This window comes from Columba livia, chromosome 1 (assembly GCF_036013475.1).
Source record: "Columba livia isolate bColLiv1 breed racing homer chromosome 1, bColLiv1.pat.W.v2, whole genome shotgun sequence".
NCBI classification, from domain to species: Eukaryota; Metazoa; Chordata; class Aves; order Columbiformes; family Columbidae; genus Columba; species Columba livia.
In genome coordinates, this window is record NC_088602.1 from 165,745,537 (window position 1) to 165,757,916 (window position 12,380).

Sequence of the window (12,380 nt, forward strand, 5' to 3'; positions counted from 1 at the left end):
ACAATAACAGCAATTTAAAAGTTAGGAGAAGCAAGGGTGGCAATAGCAATAATGATGGATATTTATCATATTATCAACTCAGTACATACAAGAGTTATTTCTCTAAAAGTTCCACTTCCTAATCTTTTGTCTCTACTGCCAGTTACAGCTCCCCTCACATACCTGCACTGCTGATTGCATAAGGCCCTTAGAAGATGAAATCAGAGCTTCAGCATCAGAAAGCGGTGGCATTAAGCAATAGCTGACCACTAGGTTCAAATATATACAAGACGTCTCTGTCACACTGTTGCTGTTACACAGCCCTCTGAACTTCCCATTTCCAAGCAGCATCCTCTGATACAGTTAACTTCAATATACAGCAGCTGGTTATTCAGCTCAATCTGGGGAATTAGAAAGAAAATGAAGACAACAAACTTGTAAAAACACAGTCAGTTTAAAAATGCAACTTTTGAGGCTCTTTTCCTTCTTGACTTTTTTGTCAAGTCTTTCAACTAACTCAAAAAGTGACAACCACTGACACTGTCATCAGACTCTACAGCTGAAATATTGTCACCTCATATTTGAAAAAGGAACCATGGAAAAGCAAAGCTGAAAATATTTTTTAAAGACATATTAAAAATAACTATTTTGACAGGAAGTTCACAAACAGAACTCAGAAGGAAAAGAAAGTAAAAGAGAACAGACAGGAAAAGATCAGAAAATCATGTTATATAATGTTTCAATTTAACAGTAGCTTGGCTAAATCTAGCACATATAAATCTGAATTTTCCAAGCTTTAAGATTTGAAAAAGTCACAGCCTTTCCTCAGTACTGTCATGAAATGTCCTTTCAATTAGTCCCTTCTTCACAGAAACAAGTTGAAAATACATTTTCGTGCCTATGTCCAATGCTATTCTGTTGATGGATGTACTCAGGAAGAGCAAGCACAAGGATATCAGATTCCTTTATCAGGCAGAATAGAGAAACTCAGACAAGTATGTATTAAACTCAGTGCCCTAGGGACTAGTGAGGCTTTGCACTGGTTACTCGCTTCTGAATGGTATGATAAACTCTTGGGCAGGTCCTATATAGTGAATACGTGATATTCAATGTTCGAACATACATTTTCATGTTTAGGTCTATAAACTAGACGTAAACTTCGCATCAAATCTGGGAAGCTCATAATCAGATACTGTTTTAAAATTGCACATAGTAAAGTCCTTGAAAGCTTATTATACAATCTCCTTGTAGAGATTCCCCTGTCTTGCCACAGTAACTCAGTAGGGTGTCAGGGAAGAAAAGGCCTGATTTGGTCATTAAGATATCAAACTTGCTCCTATGGCCATAGCCCTAATTCCCACTGGCTTCTGCTTGGAACTGAAACCGGTTCAAAGCCCCTAAAAATCAGCTGTAATAAGGCTCAGCCATGAATGGAGTGGCTGTGTTCAACTCCCTTGGTGAAAATGCTGGAGTAATCTAACACCAGATGACCAAGTCACATAATTTCAAAATAAATATTGGGTGTTTTTAAGTTATTTTGTCATTTGAAGTCCTCAGTGGCAGCAGAAAGGAAGCATGACAGAAGATGGTTATACTGTTAACATTAACATTCCAAAACAATGAACTTACACCAAAATCCCATGACTGCTAGAGAAGTTGAGAGCTTTTTAAAATATATGTATGGTTTTGTTGCCTTCTGGTTCAGTCTTTCAGGTTTGCACCTTCTGTAAATACAAGTGCTTGAAACTTTCCATCTTAAATATCTAATTCCAGGAGCCAAGGCTTTAGAAACACACATAATAGTCTGAGATTGGGCATAATGCACATTATTGCAATTGCCATCACTGCAACTTCTTCCTGCAGGGAACTTCTGTGCCTCTACTACTATCCAACAGTAGGTTTCTTCCCAGGTCTATCCAGCCACTGCAATGGAAATGCAGAGGTAGAATGATGCCTTTCATACATTACACGGCCAATTGAATCCACAAAAAAGGCATTCCACAGCATATTAATTAATTTTGACAGAGAAGTCTTACAGTGTCCCTTCTGCAATTGTAACAAACCTGCTGAGGACTTTGAGCTCAAGTCTGTAATATTCTGCTGAGCACCAGAGAGCCTCAGAGCTTTCCACCAGCAACTGGAAGACATGCTTTCCCCTCCTTAGCACTATGACACCAAGTCCCTAACTGACCCACACACCTTCTGCAGGAGTACCCACTGATGCTCTTTGAATCTGCTGGAGAATGGACTAGTGAGGTAACTGAAGAAGTATCAAAGTTACCTTACGCTTGGTACTTCATCTAAAGAGTTGAAAGCTTGCTCAGGTGTAGTCACATGCAAAGACTACCCATATAACAATCTTACAGACATCATGGGTCCAACTGAAAACATGGGTCCTTTTTTCTGGGTACTGCACAAACTTTATCAAAGGCTTTATCTTCATGACTGAAGGCCACAAAACAATTCTGGCTTGGACACAATATCACAGTTTGTCATTTGTTTTTATACTGTGTGCAAATGAGACCCACTTCACGGTAGCTCACAGTTGCCCAAAGGCCAAGCAGAAATTCCTATGACATGGGGTAGACAGCAAGTAGAAAAAGACAGAACTCTGAAATCCTACACAAGTGCCATGGCCACTACTCTATAATTGAAATGACATCTTGTACATGCAAATACTGAATCAGACACCTTCTGAAGCTACTGAAAAGATACTTTTTATTGACAGTCAAGACAAGGCTCCACTACAGGCTACTGCTTGGCCCAAACACACAAATGAAACTGTTTTAAGGAGGAGCACAATGTAAATTTGTAACATGAATTTAAGCTTGTGATACAGTTCCTTGCTCTGTTTCACTTTATTGCTGTCTCCAAAGCACATTTACAAGTAGTCTTGATCCCTGTTGACTGAGTTTGCTCACACCTATGTGCACCTTACAATGCCACTCTGAAAAAATACACAGGATGCCTTCTAGAAGTGAAATCCAACGCTTCAGAAACTAATTAGAGCACAGTGTAGCTGTTCAAATCCCAGAAACAGAGATGATCAGCCAGTAGCATCTTTACCAAAAATACCTACTGTGCATCTGACAGCATGAAGTCCACTTTTCTAATAGGCTCAAAAAAACCTCAGGAAGACACACTGAAATGCTGAGAACTTTAGGCATGGATGAATTTGTCACTTTATCCAGGAACAGTCATTGGACAATAAAGAACTCTTAACCAGGAAAAATAACTTTCAGTCAGGACAAGTCTGTGTTCATTCCTGCTCTGCTTCCAGTGCCCCTGAGAACACCAAAAGGGCAAAAAGCTGGGAACGTTAAACCAGTTCCCCCAAGCAAGGGAAGTTCTCTCTTGGCTTGTTGCCATTGCAGTAGAAGGCAACCTATTGCAACCAGCTTCAGCCAGCTACAGCACAGGCATTTAGAGCTGAGAGAGTCACCTCAGGCCTCCTACAAAACCAATGGAGGAAACAAGCATTTAATAAGTGATTCATCTGATTTATTTTAGATAGTAACACTGGGATGAGATAAATTGTGCTGCAAAATGAAGAAAAAATCAAGTCCTAGAAATGCCTTTTTCCCTCCATACGCAATAAATGAAGTCCAGATGAGGAATTATCTGGTTTTGGTAAGATGGATCCTGCCCAGTAAGCCTGAGGCATACATTCACTCCTTCCAGAAAACTTTTGTTATAGCTGTTACAGTTTCCATCACTTCCAGACTGCTGGGCAACCAGGCTCCCTCCACAGGAGCTCTTGATAGACCGTGGAGTCACGGGATATTCCAAGGTATCAGATCCTACTGTGTGGACTGACATGGATGTGGAAGGTACATCTTACCATGTAGAATATTCTACATGGTAAATGGGAAAGAAATGGATGAGAGATGATCTTTTCTGAATTGGCAACACAAACTCCCTCCCATTGCAGAGTCATATAACAGAAAATGAATGACTGAAAACAGCGCTAGTATATTTCTAAAGAAAAAAAAAAAACTGCATTGGTACATTTTTAAAGAAAGAAAAGGATACTAAGCTGCATTCTTGATCAGAAAATTAAAATACTGGCAAATCAGAATCCACAACGCAGCATGAAAAATAATCCCCTTTACTTGAGGGCCTACAGTACTTTCCCTGCTCCATTGGATAGCAGCATTGAATACCAATGGATGAGAAGGTGTGCTACACATCTTCTTATTTAGAAGCAGCTATAAATGCCAGGGCCAATACTTATACTGACCATACTATAAATCAAGTTTAATAAGGGTCTGTTTTCTGAAAATCCAGGTTTATGTTACTTTGTATTAGATGGAAAGCCCCTAAAATTAATTGCAGAAACAATTTCTGTATGTGTGATTAAAAAATCAATTAGGCTGGTTAGGGCATACCATCTGTCATGGTTTAACCCAAGCTAGCAATACAACCATGATAGCTGCACACTCACCCCCTCCTCATTCCCCCAAATAGGGGAGAGAATCAAAAGGGAAGGGAGAAACTTGGGTTGAGATAAACACAGTTTAATAAAGTAACAAAATACTAATGCACTATCAGTGTGTGTATGTGTGTGTGTATATATATATAAATATATATATATATATCAGAAATAGAGTATAAAATAGAAGGTACTCAATGCAATTCCTCACGAATTCCATCCACACCAAGCAGCTGGTCCCAGGAAGCAGCACCTGGTCCTAAACAGCTGATCCCAGAGAGAGAAGAGAGAGAAAGGCAGAAAGGCCCAGAGGCCTCTGCAAAGGGTGGGATGGAAAAAGGCTGAAATAAACGCCCCAAACAGAACTCCTTGGGCTCCAACAAAAAGAGCAAAGATGACGAAGAAGCGAGAGAGAGACGGGAAGATCCAGAGTCTCCTTAAATATGAAGCATGACACTAATGGGATGGAATAATCTTATTGATCAGTCTGGATGTCAGTCGAGCTCTGCTCCATCCATGCCCCAATTCCTTGATGCCTCACACCTGTGGGCAGAGCACTCAGAATGGCCTTGGCTCTCAGACCAGAGCAATTAAAAACATTAACTCTGTGCGGGGGTGTTATCTCCTGTTCTCAAACTAAGTCAAATAATGGCCATGCTAGCTATGAAATAGAAAGGTTTCTAACTCCATGAAGAAAATTAACTCACTTCCAGTCAAGCCAGCATACCGTCACAGTGCTTTCCTTTATGCTCCCACAATTTGTACACACGGCATGCGGAACCAGCATTTCTCTGACTTCAAAGTTAGTAGAAACAGCTTATTTCTCCACCTGATCAAGCCCACAAGTGACATTATAGTTGCAAAAGTTATGTAGTATACAATATGTGGTATCACTATTTCACCTATTAAAAACCAAACTTCTCATTAGACAAGGTTATTCTTTGGTGATCACTCATTCTGGGCACCTTGGCTCTGCTTATACAACAAAGTTTTGCCCATCTTACACCAGACAAGATCCCTCCACTTGTTAGGACAGCTTTGCTATTTTATTGATGGCTTTCAGTACCATGTTCAGTTTTGGCCTCCTCATCACAAGAAAGATATTAATGTACTGGTGTGAGTCCAGCAGAAGGCTACCGAGACGACTGGGAGCTGAAGTACATGGCATACATAGAGATGATGGAATCATTTGCTTTGTTCAGTCTTTAGAAGAAAGGGCTCAGAGGAGACCTTATTGATGTCTACAACTATCTCACTGGAGGATACAAGGAAGATGGAGCCAGACTATTCTCAGAAATGCCCAGTGACAGAACAAGAGGCAATAGATACAAGCTGGAGAGGGGAAATGCCAAGTAGATATAAGAAAAAAAAATGTTTTACTGTGAGAGTAATCAAAAAACCTTGTTGTCCAGCGAGGCTGTAGAGTCTATGTCCTTGAAGGTGGTCAAGACTCAGGCAGACAGGGCCTTGAGAAACCCGATCTTGTCAAACCTGCTTTGTGCAGGAGACAGGACTAGGTGACCTTCCAGAGGTCCCTTCCACCATAAATAATTTTATGGTGGGAATGGGAAAAGGTGTGGAGAACACTAACTACAGTCTCGAGGAAGCAGTTTCTGTGGCTTTAATGCACTGCTCCCTCATTTTCTTGAAGGGTACTCACTCAGCATACTACGATATTCAAAAGCAGCCTCACCTAGTTGCATGCCAAATAAGGGCGCATTAATATATTTGGCTCTACAAATAGACACCTCAGACTGCCCATAAACCCCATCACCCTTCACAGCAAGTGATGACACATCCATCCTAAGGACATGGAACCATCTTATCTGCACAGACACCTGAATCAGTCAGGCACGCAGCCTAACCACATAGCAGTAAGGACACTCTTGAACAAGCTATAAAACTCTAACACTACTAATTATTTTTCCTGCTGGAAAATTACTGTTTTCATATGTCCCCAGATTCAGCAATAATGATGCCCTAACAAGTGCAGAAGGAATAGTTAGCACATTTGGCTTCAAGATGAGTACAACACAGCACTACAGACACAGCTACCAAGATCCTCTTACATGCTATATGTATTTTGCCAATACAATCTGAAGCCATAAAGAAATATATTGCCAACAGAAGGAGCCAAATGTGAATCCACTCTGCCAAAAGAACATGCTAGCTGCACTATGCCAACAGCCTGTTCACCGGCCAGATCTCCTCATGCAGAGAAGGCCATGGATTTCCACTGTCTTTCAGAATTTCTGTCAGATTCCAGTATTAAATGGGTGGATTAACATTTTGCAACCAACAAGGTGACACTGGTTATCTTCATAACTGTTTTTAGTCACTAGTCAATACCAGTCAGCATGTCCATTTACACCATCATCCGTACTGAACCTTGTAAATACAGAGCAGAAAATATCTGGGAGTGCCGAGTAAAATTATGTTAAACTCTATAAATGTGGACTTACTTGAAAATGCTGTGAGGTTTCATGTGCTGCAACAGACATTACAGGCTTAGTGCTCCAGCTGGTACACCCAGCAGACACCACCCTGAAGTTGCGTTAGAGGCCGTGCATTAGGACAAATCAAAAGGACAGATATACTGTGCTACCAAAAACGATAAGCCACTGCTTATGTTTCACACCACAATTTTGCCTTTTGCCCAACAATAAAACCACCTTGCTGGAAAACTAAGTGGGTATTTGAAAGTTCTCTTAAAATAAGTTTACTAAGGCAATGAATAGGGAACTTTACAGGAATGTACGGATCCTGTTTAAACTTTTTTGAAGGGTTTGAAAGTCTAACAAGAAAAAAAATCAGAGAGATTAACCTAAGAACAATCTGGTGCTCAACCACATAAAAGACTCAGATGAGGCATCTGATTTGCCATTTTCCCACAACGTTTAATGTTCAACATTTAATTTAACAGAAATGTTTTGTGTTTTCAGTTTCTTTTATCTTCAATAGAAAGCTAAGTATTAGAAAGTACTTTACATTTTTTGTTTCTTAAGAGGGATTTTATTAATGAAAGTTACGGGAGAGAAGAAGATGTAATTACTGTCAAACTAACATGTTAGCACAAGAAAGCTACAGTTACACTGGAATCCTCCCTACAGAAGCTATAGTATATTAATGAATCTATAGTACATTAATGAATCTGTGACAATTTTGGCTAACCCTTCTTTAACACATTCATAGCAAGACATTTATAGAAAAACAAACAAACCAGCCTTCTGTCAAATGAAACACTCTAGCAGATCATCTTCACCCCCTAAGGAGAAGATGAGACCAAGTACAGGACAGTAGGCAGATGACCCAATGGAGGACAGGAACACACTCAAATACTATGATGATATATACAGACTGAAGTGGGGGCTCTGTCGAAATAACAGAAGAGTCAATGCCCGCCTTGCCTTAAGGTAGCCATGGGATTTGTATACAAAGAGAAATAAGAAACTAATCAATTATCCATCCCATTTCTTATGCTTGTACTAGGACACAAAAAAAATGCAAACATTTCCGTGATGTCCACCAGAAATATTGTAGCAATGCCATAGAAAAGTTGACCTTGTAAGTCATATGAGCAAAATTAATCATTTGTTCTCTGTGGTAAATACGATACAGTATTTACAATTAGCATTAATAGAGATTTATGAGAACTTCTGGTATGTGGTAAAACTGATACTGGACAGACATACTCAATAGTGAAATGGTTCTGTCCAGCTGAGTTACAGCAAATGATTCCTACTGTAACAAACTCCACTTACATGTTCTCAGCTCAGGATCCTAAAGCTAGGAAAGCTCTTGCCTTCCCAAATTTGTTCTGATTCAGGTCCTATTAGTAACTTAAACAAGTTGATCAAGACCATTAGGAGAAGAAAGAGACATGAAAACAAGTGCTGACTTAGAGAAACTACAGTCTGCCACCTCTGAGGTAGCAAGATGTTTCAGAGATCCACTTTCATAATGTGGCAAAAGAAATTCTGCTCATTTTAGGAGAAAAGCTGAAAGAACATACTTCCACGGTGTACTGGCTGGGGCTCAAAATGAGATGGATTTACTAGAGCAGCAAGCTTGTCAAAAACTTGGGTGAACTTCATGATTGCTTTGAAGTCATTCAGTAACTGGTTAGGAAGCATGAGGTATCCATCACCAAACTGCCTAGAGAGACCATTTACACATATTAAATTTCTAAAGGTAAAAATATACTCTGTAGCCCTGAAAGATGAAGTAACTTCTGTAAAATCTTTTCTATTTTTAAAGGGATAATTCAAACTTAATAAGGAAATTTAACAAATACCACTTGCCTTCTGCAGGTCTCAGTCTTTGAGAGGGTTCAGCATAAGAAAACAAACTTGAAGTTTCTCTCCAGGTTTCAAGTTGCAACAAACTAGCATATTGAAGAAAGCTTCCTATTCCTACTATACAATATTCTTCTTTAAAATGCTTGTACAGGTTATAAGGCAAACTATTTCAAAGGCCTTAGGTAATTAGCAAATATGTTTATGGAAATATTAAAATGTAAATTTAATCATGTTTATAATTTAAAGCCTTTCAGAAATCCTCTTTAACCAACTCATTTTACAAGTTAGTGAGAGTTTGGCTTTTGACTTGAGTGGTTACAGAATTGGCCCATTCTGGCATGAGTTAAGACATCCATTTTTAAGGAATGTGTTAGAGATACACTCATGCTCAGTAATACTTGCACCTTCGCTGAAATAATTTTCCTTTAAAAAGCGGTTATCACACAGTCACACGGAGCACACAAAAATACCATAAAAGTAAGTACAATGTAAGCCAGCCCTCTGGCTCTTCAAATCTTTGAGCTTTGGTGTAGTTCTGGTTGAAAAAAATGTAGCTATTCAAGTTTCATGTTGTTCAGATCAACAGAGATGGATATTTTTCCCACCTACTTATTCTTCCCACTTTAACACTGTTGTGAGGAGGTATTTCTGATACCACCTACGCCAGAAAGAATCTGGTCTGCAGCCCTTTTAAATCTCAGTAATCCAAGAGACATTTTCAGATAATTGTTATAGACAAATCTTTTTTGCAATACTTGCTGTTCATGGTTTTACCTATGCACCACCACCAGGTCAGTTCTGAAAATCACCGCTCTAACCGGTATTTCTAGGACACCTTCTCAGATTTTAGGATAAACGCTAAGACCATGCTCCAGCCAGGTCTAGCTATAGGCTAGCTGGGTAACACATGAGTTCAGCTAGGAATTCAGATATTTTCGTTTGTTGAGCTTACTTTTTTAAAGCAGGTGGTTCAAACTAAAGAATTAATGGAATGACTCAGTAGATTAGAATTCAATCAGATCAATTTAAAAAAATGGTATTCCTGTGGTACATAACACATATAAAATAAACATTATCTCTCTTGAGTGTTAGCAATGACTGGTATATTAAATGGAAGGCAATCTAAAACTGTTATTTTGGCTGCAGGAAGCAGTTTTCCCATTATGGCCTTATTAAATTCCAAATAGGAAATGTAGGATGGATGGAAAAAGGATATTTTAGAAGACTTCTTGGGGTTAATGTTACTTTAAAGCTCCACCTCCTCTCAAACACCATTTAGGGCAACAACCAAGCAGGTGCAGGTTACGATGAGATTGAGACAAACAGTGTGATATCCCTTCAGCGTGTTTTCTGGCCAGGGGTGGGGTAAATCTTGGTGGATGCTTCCTTGCTGAATAGTACATGCAGAAACTGTAAGTCCTATTAGCATTGTCTTGAGCGGACAGCTCTTCTTATATGAACTTTGATAATCAAAGCTAAGCTTATCATTTGGGTAATTATCTATTTTTTTTTCCTTTTAATTAGAGGCATTTCTGGAATTGTGACGGTGGGGTATCACTTCTCGTTTATGTCTCTGGTGACTGAGACAGGCTAAGGGCTAACTCTGGGTTAATGAATGTTTTATGTGCTGTTCTCTGAGTGCAGACTGCAAGCTTTCTCAGTCTACAGGCTTCTCCTCTTGTAAGCTTTTCAGAGAACAACCATGTTTTAATACATATCTGCACTGCTGTCAACTAAAAGCCTGTTTAGGCCTCAAGACCTCAAGCTCAGGATGACAAAATTTTAGCATCACAACAGCCTGAAATGGATTTGTAAGCATTTTTTCCTTCTGCTTATAAGGAGTGTCTGAGACTGGCTTTTCTTCAAATATTAAGGACCTCAGCTGGAAGGACCTATTTTTACTAAAGAATAGTCTGTGTGTCTGAGAATGACTAAAATTGTTTTCTAGCTTTAAAAAGAGCATCTATGTAAACTTCACTAAAACTGCACGTGTTAAAAAAACCCACTTAGAACGTCATTTGAGAAGCTGCTTGTCTTACAATATAATAGAGTAAGCTTGAAACACTGTTTAACTTATGCAGAAAGCCTGCTTTAAAATGGCATACTGCACACAGCTGTGCTGCTTTAATTTTGCTCTGGAAAGATGAAGAGTGTTGTTAACACCTGTTCACGCCTTGTAGTATGGCATCTGAAACTGGCAGCGCTAGGTTCTCTAAAAAGTCAAACTCCATTTTGTTTTTTAATTAAAACGCTTTGGTGTAACTTAAAATGTTTGTATCATCTACTAACTTGGATCCACACCATTTCTGACAGAAAAGGATTAAATATGCTTATTGTAGAGTGACTACATTCTCTTTAATTAAGATACTACTTTATTTGGTATTCTAGAATACCATCATCCATACGGGCATAAATGTATGCTTAAACACTTAAACCTGGAAATCTGACTCTAGTGTCATCAGTAGATCACAGTTAATACAGGAGTACAGGACATTCATACCCTAAGGCTGGTTTTGAGCTGCCTGCAGAATCAAATATAACTCTGCGTTATTGGTCTGCTCTCTTTGACCTCACTACAATCGTTCCTTCTTATCATGCGATATCTTTTCCTGTAATTTAAATATCCAAGAATCCTGTTTCCAAAAGTCAGCTTTATCCATTGGACAGATAGAGCGTTCTTTTACGGTGCAAATGGCAGCACAGACAGCATACCAAAAATATCTCAGAAAAGGGCACTGATTTTTTTTTAATTTTTCACCACGCTCCACTGCTGGAAACAGCCCAATACCAATAACGGTGATAAACTTTTTGTATATACTAAAAGTCATTTGTTGCAACTGTAATATATAATTTTATTAATTCTATTCTATATATTTCTATAACAACAACTTTAAAGGCAACAGCTATTGGTGTACAAGCTGTTATACAAAGTACACTAGCTAATTTGTGGATGTCTGTTCAGTTCTTGCTCCGAAAAGCATAAGGATCTTTACTTTTACCTTTACCAGGGTTTTATTTCTGGTTGCCACATCTCTCCTACCCTTGCTACTTTCCTTACGTTACTCCACTTTGTCTAAGTGCTATTAACAGCCATTTCTTGGCAACTTATTGAAACTTTTTGCAGTCTTAACTTTCACAAGGCCATTGACACTGTCTCTGTTTCACATCCTCACAGACAAGCTGATGAATGTTTGGGGTAGATCAGTGGACAGTGAGGTGGATTGAAAACAAGAATGGTCAGGCCAGAAGGCTTGTGAACGGTGGCACCAAGCCCAGCGGGAGGCAGGTCACTGGTGGTGTACCCCAGGGGTCAGTACTAGGGCCAGTGCTGTCTAACACTCTCATTAACACCTTATATGAAGGGATAGAGTTACCCCCAGCAATTTCCCCGATAATACAAAATTGGATGGAGTGGCTAATACAACAGGTGGGTGCACTGCTTTCCAGAGGGACCTCAGCAGGAAGGAGAAATGGGCAGGGCAAAACCTCATGAAGTTCAGAAAAGGGAAATGCAAAGTCCTGCACGTGGGCATGAATAATCCCACACTCTAGTATGGGCTGGGGGCCAAACAGCTGGAAAGCAGCTCTGCAGAGAAGGACTTTGGGGTCTTTCCAACCAACATGTTGACCATGAGCCAGCAACGTGCCCTTGTGGAAAGGAAGGCCAAGAG

At 39.5% G+C, this 12,380-nt stretch overlaps 1 long non-coding RNA gene across 1 annotated transcript in view; it reads right to left on the minus strand.

Annotated features, from left to right (window-relative positions):
• LOC110363184 (uncharacterized) overlaps nucleotides 1-12,380 on the minus strand; it is a 141,726-nt gene that overhangs the window by 106,040 nt on the left and 23,306 nt on the right. Inside the window, exon 5 of the long non-coding RNA XR_010468336.1 lies at nucleotides 163-380. This is a non-coding gene — a long non-coding RNA (uncharacterized LOC110363184). The remainder of the gene's footprint in view (nucleotides 1-162; nucleotides 381-12,380) is intronic.